A 10,615-nucleotide genomic window follows, 5' to 3' on the forward strand; every position below is an offset into this window, starting at 1 on the left:
AACCAAAAAAAATATAAAACATAATAAAACCAGTCTGTTTAAGGAAAAAGAGGCCTCCCCTCATCTCCACCATATGCAGGTGTCTTTCAAAAGACTTGACCAGCCTGTGGGAACAAAGTATTTGACCTCTGAGACACCATCCTAGCAGTGTTTGAAGGAGCTTGCTAATCTTAAGGACCATGCCACACATCACAGGAAAGGAAAATGGCAGCTTTTGACAAAGTACTCTAAAGGGAGGCTACCATGTGGTCTTTAGAAAGTTAACATTTGGCAGAGCTTGGCTAGACTGTGAGATCTTCAAGGGCAGAGAAGTTATTTGGTTTCCCTCCCCAGAGAGGATTATGGGAATGCAACATAATGGTTAAATTATAGACTGAACAAAGCCTAATTTGTGAGATAAGGCTATAGCTAACAAGGATATATTCATGTTTTCCAAAGGCAAATGGCTTAATTCACCCATTACTTACTAAGTACTTACTTCTGTGTTGTGCAGTGTGTTAAGAGCTAGGGATTCAGTCCTGATTAAGACGTTATTGCTGTCCTAGAAGGTCTTACACGCTTGGGTAAGGGGTGGGGACTGACTAGTAAACGGGTGATTAAAATGCAGCTAGTCAGGTATTGCCATATGGGAAATATGGGGACAGTGGGGTGGAGTACAGAGGAGGGGCAAGCACTTTGCCAGGACTGGGCAGGGGAAAATGGAGGTAGGCATGGATTTTGGAGAATTTGCTATTTTGTATGCTCTGTGCCACAAGTCCTCTCTGTTAGAATGACTAAGAAATACTGAATGAATTTTAACTTTCTTTAATGTTCCAATTCTTTTTTAATATGTAACTAAAATTAATTTTTTGCAATGCACCATTACAGAAAAAGAAAGGAAAAAATTTCCAATTCCTTATTCAATATGTAATTTCCTACATGAATGAGATGGTGTCAAATGAAACACATTCATTCACTCAAAAAATTACATCTTAATGCCTCAAGAAGAATGTGAGCAAGAATTCACCAGACAGAACTTGGAAAATACTCCACCGAGGCCCACTGAGCTGTCCTTGCCAAGGCGAAGGACAGGTAATTTGCCGTGACTAATTGAAAAACATAAAGAACATTAATATGAAAAATGAAAGCATAATCCATGGTATAACAGGCAATGAAACCATTCGCATAACTGATTGCTCTTCAAGGTAACATGTTCTTCCTCTCAGGAATCTTTTTCTTTGGCCCAGTCTTCTAAAAGCCTGCTAAAGTGACATCACTTGAAAGGTCATGGGAGCAGCTGTCTTTATCCTCGTGTCCAGAGAGTGATACTGGGACACTCATAATTTGAGAAAAGAATTATTAAAGAAAATATTTAGAGACCTTGGTGATGTTATATGTTCCATCTGAACATCCTGAGACATAATATTAAGAAACAGTGATTGTAATATTAGTGTGTTTTAATTTGAAATGTAGTAGCAGGCTATTAGAGGACCTAGGGTTCAATCTTAGCTCCACTGCATGTTAGCTTTGTGTACTTGGACAAGTCACTTATCTCCATGTGATTCTCAGTTTCTTTATCAGTAAATTGGAGATAATATGATCTCCTCTGCTTATCTTGCAAGGTTGAGAAAAACCAAATAAAAGAGCACTGGTGAAAGCTTTTAAAGACCATAAAGATTAAACATAAAAGGATTATTAGGAAAATCCTGAATAATTTCTATGTTGTTAGGTTAGGTCATACCAGCTTATCAAAGTGAATTGTTTTGTACATATTGTTCTTCTTGAAGTTCAAAGAAGAATAGAGCAAATGATGTCCCTTTATAATATGGAAACCTTTGATCTTCTGAAGGTAGTTATTTCCATAGAAACTCTAAATCTGCTGTGGGAGCATCCCAAATGCTCATTTCCTCCCATGGCTTTGGGTGATAAAAGAGGCAGATACAAGGCAGAATTGGGAAACACAGTAGCCATTGTGTGCTGACAGGGCCAAGGTGACATATATATATTTTTTCAATGTGTTGTGGGCCTTGATAGCACATTAATGACTGGCTAGTGTCTTTACCCTGTGTAATCTTGTATGGACAATCTACCTGAAGTCTAGAGGGTGGTATATTGTAATGGCCAAGAGCAAGAGATTTAAGGGAAGGTAAATAATTGCTTTAGATCCTGGCTCTGCTATTTAATAGCTGTGTGATCGAGAGTAAGTTACATAAACTCACTGAGCCTGAGGTTCCAGGTTCCATTAAAATGGACATGACAGTAGTATACAACTCATTTAGGGATGTTGGGAGGATTGAATGAGTTAATATATGTAAAGAGGCTGAGCAGAGCCGCTGGCAGGAGGGCAGAGGGACCTACAGAGGGGAGCAAGATGGCGCAGACTCAGGGCACCAGGGGGAAGGTCTGTTACTACTACGACGGGTTTTTGTGAGAATCCAGTAAGAAAATGAATGTGAATGTGCCTTGACACCATAAAGTGTAATGACATGCAAGAGGTGAACCGTGACTTACAATAATTCTGAGTAGTGATGGTTATTTTTCTGTTGTGGGAGTGAATTCCCTGGGTATAGTGAGGGGATGTTGGAAATTACATTGGATTTAGTTTCCAATTATGTTGGATATTATGGACAAGGCCACCCAATGAAGCCTCACTGAATCTGCATGACTCACAATTTGCTCCTTAACTATGGCCTCGACCGGAAGATGGAAATTTATCACCCTGCAAAGCCAATGCTGAGGAGAGAACCAAGTACCACACTGATGACTACATTAAATTCTTGCGCTCCATCCGCCCAGATAACATGTCCGAGTACAGCAAGCAGATGCAGAGATTCTGCGTTGGTGAGGGCTGTCCGGTATTTGATGGCCTGTTTGAGTTCTGTCAGCTATCTCCTGGTGGCTCTGTGGCAAGTGCCCTGAAAATAAACAGCAGACGGACGTTGCTGTGAATTGGGCTGGGGGCTTACACCATGCAAAGAAGTCCGAGATATCTGGCTTCTGTTACGTCAATGTCAGTGATATTGTCTTGGCTGTCCTGGAACTGCTGAAGTATCACCAGAGAGTGCTGTATATTGACATTGATATTCACCATGGCGATGGCGTGAAAGAGGCCTTCTGTACCACAGACCGAATCGTGACTGTGTCCTTTCATAAATATGGAGAGTACTTCCCAGGAACTTGGGACCTACAGGATATTGGGGTTGGCAAAGGCAAGTATTATGCTGTTAACTACCCGCTCCGAGATGGGATTGATGACGAGTCCTATGAGGCCATATTCAAGCCGGTCATGTCCAAAGTAATGGAGCTGTTCCAGCTCAGTGCAGTCGTCTTACAGTGTGGCTCTGATTTCCTGTCTGGGGATCAGTTAGATTGCTTCGATTCGACCGTCAAAGGGCAAGCCAAGTGTGTGGAATTTGTGAAGAGCTTTAACCTGCCTGTGTTGATGCTGGGAGGAGGTGGCTACACCGTTATAATGTCTCCCGGTGCTGGACTTACGAAACAGCTGTGGCCCTGGACATGAAGATCCCTAATGAGCTTTCGTACAACGACTACTTTGAATACTTTGGACCAGATTTCAAATTTCACATCAGTCTTTCCAATATGACTAACCAGAACACTAATGAGTACCTGGAAAAGCTCAAACAGCGACTGTTTGAGAACCTGAGAATGCTGACCCGCATACCTGGGGTCCAAATGCAGGCCATTCCTGAGGATGCGCTTCCAGAGGAGAGTGGTGATGAGGATGAAGAAGACCCTGACAAGCACATCTCACTCTGTTCCTCGGACAAACAAATTGCCTGTGAGGAAGAGTTCTCCGACTCTGATGAGGAGGGAAAAGGAGGTCGCAAGAACTCTTCCAACTTCAAAAAAGCCAAGAGAGTCAAAACAGAAGATGAGAAAGAGAAAGACCCAGAAGAAAAGAAAGAAGTCACAGAAGAGGAGAAAACCAAGGAGGAGAAGCAAGAAGCCAAAAAGGGTCAAGGAGGAGGTCAATTTGGCCTGAACAGACCTCTCCAGTTCTGGCTTCTTGCCAAGTTCCCCACCTTTATCTTGCACCCCCTCGGATTTTATATTTTCTATTTCTCTGTGTATTTATATAAAAATATATTAAATATAAATATCCCCAGGGACTAGACAGGAACCAGGGCCCTGAGCTCAGGGCACATGTGTTAGGTGAAGCTTTTCTAGTAGCTCCCTCACCACCCATCCCTCCTGAACTCTTAATTTTGAACCATAACGGGTGCCAGGTCTGGCTAGAAGGGATACACTTAAGCACCCATAGGACAAAATCTTGAAGTGCCTGCTTAGTAGCTTTGAAAAGGTGCCCTTATTGAGCATTTTAGAAGGGGTGACTGGATCTTCAGGGACTCCCTGGTCTTTTCAGGCTCCTTAAGGTAACATCAGCCATTTTTAGATTGGTTCTGTTCTCATACCTTCCCACTGGCCCCCAGGAAGCCAAGAAACTCACACTGCCTGCCCTCTCTGTCCTCCCCCAATTCTGCAGGTTGGTAGTCTAGTTTCCTTTTTGAGATACTGTTTTCATTTTTGTGAGAATCTTTGTAATAAAATGGTACATGTCTATACCCTAAAAACTGTGTTGATACAAAGAGACTGAATCCTTGGTATTCAACAAATATTAACTATTTTATTCATTAGCCCTCAACATCTGGGATGGATGGGAACAGTAAGAGGTTGTTTCAGGTGAGAACCATCACATCGAATTATGGAGATAAGAGAAGGAGCAATAGAAACAGTGATTGAAAACATAGCTCTGGCATCGTAGAGTCTAGGTTCAGATTCCAGCTCTATGTGACCTTAGACAAGTCAGTTAACTCTCAGAGCTTCACTTCAAATCATGAGGATCATATTAATTGCTTTGTCACAGGGCTGTTTTGAAGGATCAATTATGTGATGCATATGAAATGCAAAAAAGGATTGTCCCAATCATGTGCATCTGTTATAATTCCTATCATAAGTGGTCTTCTGTCCTTCCATCTTTCGCCGTGGGCAGAACTGTGAAGTCCTAAACAGTTTGATCTCATGAGTTGAGTCCCACTGAGTTGGAATTAGTGCAAATGTACATGTAGACTCGTGTCCTCCTTTGTACTGTCCTTGAAGGATAGGTCTGCTAAAAAGTGAAAGATACCATGCATCTATGGCCAATTGATCAAAGGTGCCAAAGCAATTTAGTGGAGGGAAAATAGTCTTTTCAACAAATAGTGCTGGATCAACCAGATATCAGTACAGGAAAAAAGTGAACATGAAATTTTACCTTGTGCCATACACAAAAATCACCTCGAAATGGATAATAAATGTAAATGGATTCTAAATGGAACTAAATGTAAAACCCCAAACTCTAAAGTGTTTAGAAGACAACATAGGAGAAAATCTTTGTGACTTTGGGGTAGGTAAAAGTTCATAGATAGAATACAAAAAGCACAAAAGTATTTTAAAAATGATAAATTTAACGTTATCAAAATTAAAAACTTTTGCTCTTTGAAAGATATTGTTGAGAAAATGAAAAGTCAAACCTTGGAATAGAAGAAAATATACACAGCACTTATATCAGACAAAATACTTATATCCAGAATATATAAATGCCTTTTACAACTCCTTAGTGAGAAAACAACCAATAAAAATGGGCAAAAGATTTGAACAGATATTTCATGAAAGAAGATGGCCATGAATAGCCATCAAATGAATGATACAACCCAGGCTGAATTTAGGAGGGGTGTTGTATGGACTCCGTAACAGTTAGGCTGGCATTCGAGGGGATGGGCAGGGAGAGAGGGCAACCCTGCTTCTTTCCACCGCCTCTTCCCATACATTTCTCTATTTTCTCCTTTCCTTTTGCTTCTTATTATCCCCTTGTCCTGAGGAGGAAAGCTTTTGGAGGGCTCAAGTTCAGTGGTCTGTATTTGTCCTAAGGTCATACAGCTGGTTGTAGGCAGAACCAGAAGCCAAAGCCTAGCGTCCTGACTTCCTGGGTGCAAATTCTTCATGGGCCAATGAAAGGAGTGTGGCCTGGGGTGCCATGGGCCTGGTTGGTTTCCCTTTCTTTCCACCTTCAGATTAAAGTTGTGCGGTTCTTTAAAACTGGCAGTCCAGCAGAAGTAGAGCCAGTGTTAGTTGCTGAGATCTAGTAGGTGTTTCTGTTTCACCCTGAGTGGCAGAATTACACCTTAGCACTTTGGGCATAGATCAGCATTGGCTTTTGGCTCCCTGAATCAAGGCATAAATTTATATTGCTGTAGCAGAGTTATGCTTTCAAGCTGATGTTCTCAATTATTTGTAAAGTTTTGTAAAATGTTTCTCTCTTGCCGGTCTGAAAAAAAAATTGTTTCCCCAGAACTGCCTAGAATCATCTGCCACTAACTAGCTGTGTGACCTTGGGCAGTCACATCCCTCTCTGCACCTCAGTTTCCTCATGAGTAAGACTGGGGATTGAACTAGTTGATCTCTGAGGGCCCTTCAGATTTGACATTTTCTACGGTCTCTTGTTCCACGATTCTGTCAACTGCCTTAACATTGAAATGCCGCCAACATATATTCAGATATATTTTTTGCTGTCGATTTGCAGTCTCTGGGATTCCTCTGCCTTGTTTATTGCTTCCTTAGAGCTATATTGCATAATTTGCCTGCTTAGGATCTTGCTGTTTCCTACAGATGGCGTCTGAAAGGTGAAGACAAGAGTATTCAGTGCAGGAGCCCAGCCACAGACTCATCCCTTTCTGACAGCAAAGGTATGTGTTTCTCCCTTTTCTTGTCCTCTGCCCCTCTTCCAGTTTGTTCCATTGCTACATTTGGGTTTTATGATTACATCTGCAATAGCAGGCACAGATGTTTTTCTCACTCAATTGTATGGTTAATGGTGAAACGGATTTTTCGAGCAGATGCTCGCATGTGGATGCTATTCTTTTCTCTCCTGACACATTCTCTACACAAACAGCAGATTGTGTGTCTGGTGTGAGTTTGAGCCTACCAAGAGAAGAATTCAAGCTGAATAACACTGGGCTGATTTTCAAGCTCCTAAAAAAATAATGCAGGCACTAAATTTGACAAACTCTTTGTAGCGCCCCTGCAGCCCAGATCCAGACCTGTATCTCCAGCCTTTGCCAGTTTTACATGAGGAGGCCGAGAGTAAGCATTTGTCCTTTGAAGGGCTGTCTTGTGAAGAAAAATGATAACAGATTCAATTTCAAAAGAGCTGGACTCAGTTGCTCTGTCACTGTGACTTCTGAGACTCAAGGCATGTTATTTAACCTCTGTTTCTTCATCTATGAGATGGAACTGACAATACAAAGCTGGTGTGGATCATTGAAAGAATTGCCAAGTAGCAGAGGTCCCTGCTTAAGTCTAATCCATGTCCACTACTGGGCATGTATGGCTAGTTGGAACTGACTGACCAGAAGTCTATTTGCACAAAGGACTGAGAAGCCTCCAGGGAGAGAGGCACATCTGTGGAAGGGTTAAGAGTTTGGGTTTAACCCAAATTTCAGTAGTGCCAGAGTTTCTCATCCTGGGCACTATTAAAATTTTGAGTCAGATAATTGTTTATTGTGATGGCTGTCCTGTTCATTGTAGGATGTGTAGCAGCATCTCTGGCCTCAACCTAGTAGTGCACCCCAGCCCACCTCAAAGTTGTGACAACTAAAATTGCTTCCAGATATTGCCAAATGTGCTCTAGCGTGGTAGGGGTCCAACTGAGAACCACTGCCTTAGAGGCTCTGAATACTGGCTTTAAATTCACTTACTCAATGTCATGCAGCTAGTAAACCCCTGTGCTTCAATATTCTCATTTGTAAAATGGGGGCTTAGCTATTTTGCAGAATTGATTGTTGAGTAAATTAAAACAACAGATTTGTATAAACCTTGGCACATAGTAACACACTAACTCCCTACCACCATAGGACCTTTGGTTGTTTCTTTACCTTTGTCTAAGATACGCTCTTTCTCTCACCCTGTGTCTATCTTGTTGTCTCCAACTCATCCTTCAGATCTCAACTAAAGAGCCATTTCCACGGGGAAGCCTTCCTTGATTCCTCAGACTATGTCAGAGTTCAGAGGACTCGTAGCACTTATTTTGTTGATATTATACATTATAAGACTTGGGGGATCATTTCATTAACATCTGTTGGACTGCTAGACTGTAAGCTTCATGAGGGCAGGTGCTATGTCTCTCTTGTTCACTGTTGAATTGTCAGAGCTCAGGACAGAGCCTGAAACAAAACATGCATTTAATAAAACATTACTGAAGGAAAGGAGGAAGGAAGAAATGAAGAGCTCAACAAACATTGCAAATATCATTAAACTTTAATTCCTCTAAGGAGTTATAGGCAGCTGATCAGTCCAGTAAACAGAATTCAGTGACAAGAGAGGAACAGTAGTTTTTTTTGTTTGTTTGTTTTTATTGAAATATAGTTGATTTATAGTGTCATGTTTCAGGTGTACAGCACAGTGATTCAGTTATATGTATATATGTGTGTGTGTATATATATATATATATATGTGTGTATATATATATATATATATATATATATATATACTTTTTCCAGATTCTTTTCCCTTATAAGTTATTACTAAATATCAAGTATAGTTCCCTGTGCTATACAGTAGGTCCTTGTTGGTTATTTTATATATAGTAGTGTGTATATGTTAATCCCAAACTCCTAATTTATCACTCCCCCCCTTTCCCCTTTGGTAGCATAAGTTTGTCTTCTATGTGTGTGGGTCTATTTCTGTTTTGTATATAAGTTCATTTGTACCTTTTTTTTAGATTCTACATATAAGTGATATCATATGATATTTGTCTTTGTCTGGCTTACTTCACTTAGTATTATAATCTCTAGATCCATCCATGTTGCTGCAAATGGCATTATTTCATTCATTTCTATAGCTGAGTAGTATTCCATTGTATAAATATACCACATCTTCTTCATCCATCTGTCGATGGGCATTTAAGTTTCTTCCGTGTCTTGGCTATTGTGAATAGTGCTGCAGTGAACATTGGGGTGCATGTAACTTTTCGAATTATGGTTTTCTCCGGATATACAGTAAGTCCCCTACATATGAACGAGTTCCATTCTGAGAGTGCATTCGTAAGTCCAATTTGTTCGTAAGTCCAACAAAGTTAGCCTAGGTACCCAACTAACACAATCGACTGTATAGTACTGTACTGTAATAGGTTTATAATACTTTTCACACAAAAAACACATTTAAAACAACACAAAAATAAAGAAAACATTTTTAATCTTATGGTATAGTATCTTGAAAAGTACAGTAGTATAGTACAACAGCTGGCATATAGGGGCTGGCATCGAGTGAACAGGCAAGAAGAGTTACTGACTGGAGGAGGGAGAGGAGGTGGGAGGTGGTAGAGGTGAAGGATCGTCAGCAATAGGAGATAGAAGGCAAGCTGCAATTTCACTCATGCCTGACGTTGATGGAACACACGTTCACATCTTTTGAAAGTTCACAACTTGAAGGTTTGTATGTGGGGGACTTACTGTATGCCCAGGAGAGGGATTGCAGGATCATATGGTAGCTCCATTTTTAGTTCTTTAAGGAACCTCCATACTGTTCTCCATAGTGGCTGTACCAATTTACACTCCTACCAATAGTGTAGGAGGGTTCCTCTTTCCTTACACCCTCTCCAACATTTATTATTTGTACACTTTTTGATGATGGCCATTCTGACTGGAGTGAGGTGATACCTCATTTTAGTTTTGATTGCATTTCTCTAATAATTAGCAATGTTGAGCATTTTTTATGTGCCTGTTGGCCATCTGTATGTCTTCTTTGGAGAAATATCTATTTAGTTCTTCTGCCCATTTTTTGATTAATACACGGAAATCTGTTGCATTTCTATACACTAACAATGAAAGATCAGAAAGAGAGATTAAGGAAACAATCCTATTTACCATCACATGAAAAAGAATAATGCCTAGGAATAAACCTACCTAAGGAGGCAAAAGACCTGTACTTTGAAAACTATAAGACGCTGATGAAAGAAACTGAAGATGACACAAACAGATGGAAAGATATACTGTATTTTGGGATTGGAAAAATCAATATTGTCAAAATGACTATACCACCTAAGGCAAACTACAGATTCAATGCAATCTCTATCAAATTACCAATGACATTTTTCACAGAACTAGAACAAAAAATTTTACAATTTGTATGGAAACACAAAAGACTCCAAATAGCCAAAGCAATCTTAAGAAAGAAAAATGGAGCTGGAGGAATCAGGTTCCCTGACTTCAGACTATACTACAAAGCTACAGTAATCAAAACAGTATGGTATTGGCACAAAAACAGACATATAGATCAATGGAACAGGATAGAAAGCCCAGAAATAAACCCATGCACCTATGGTCAATTAATCTATGACAAAGGAGGCAAGACTATACAATGGGGAAAAGACAGCCTCTTCAATAAGTGGTGCTGAGAAAACTGGACAGCCACATATAAAAGAATGAAATTGGAACATTCTCTAGCACCATATATAAAAATAAACTCAAAATGGATTAAATACCTAAATGTAAGGCCAGATACTATAAAACTCCTAGAGGAAAACATAGGCAGAACTTGACATAAGTCTCAACAATATCTTTTTGGATCTGTGTCCTGGAGT

The 10,615-nt window shown here is 40.2% G+C and overlaps 1 pseudogene; it reads left to right on the forward strand.

Moving 5' to 3' along the window:
- The first annotated feature begins 2,350 nt into the window (after positions 1-2,350).
- Positions 2,351-7,595, forward strand: LOC103007442 (histone deacetylase 1-like; annotated as a pseudogene).
- The last annotated feature ends 3,020 nt before the right edge of the window (positions 7,596-10,615 follow it).

Source organism: Balaenoptera acutorostrata, chromosome X (genome assembly GCF_949987535.1).
Source record: "Balaenoptera acutorostrata chromosome X, mBalAcu1.1, whole genome shotgun sequence".
Classification (NCBI taxonomy): domain Eukaryota; kingdom Metazoa; phylum Chordata; class Mammalia; order Artiodactyla; family Balaenopteridae; genus Balaenoptera; species Balaenoptera acutorostrata.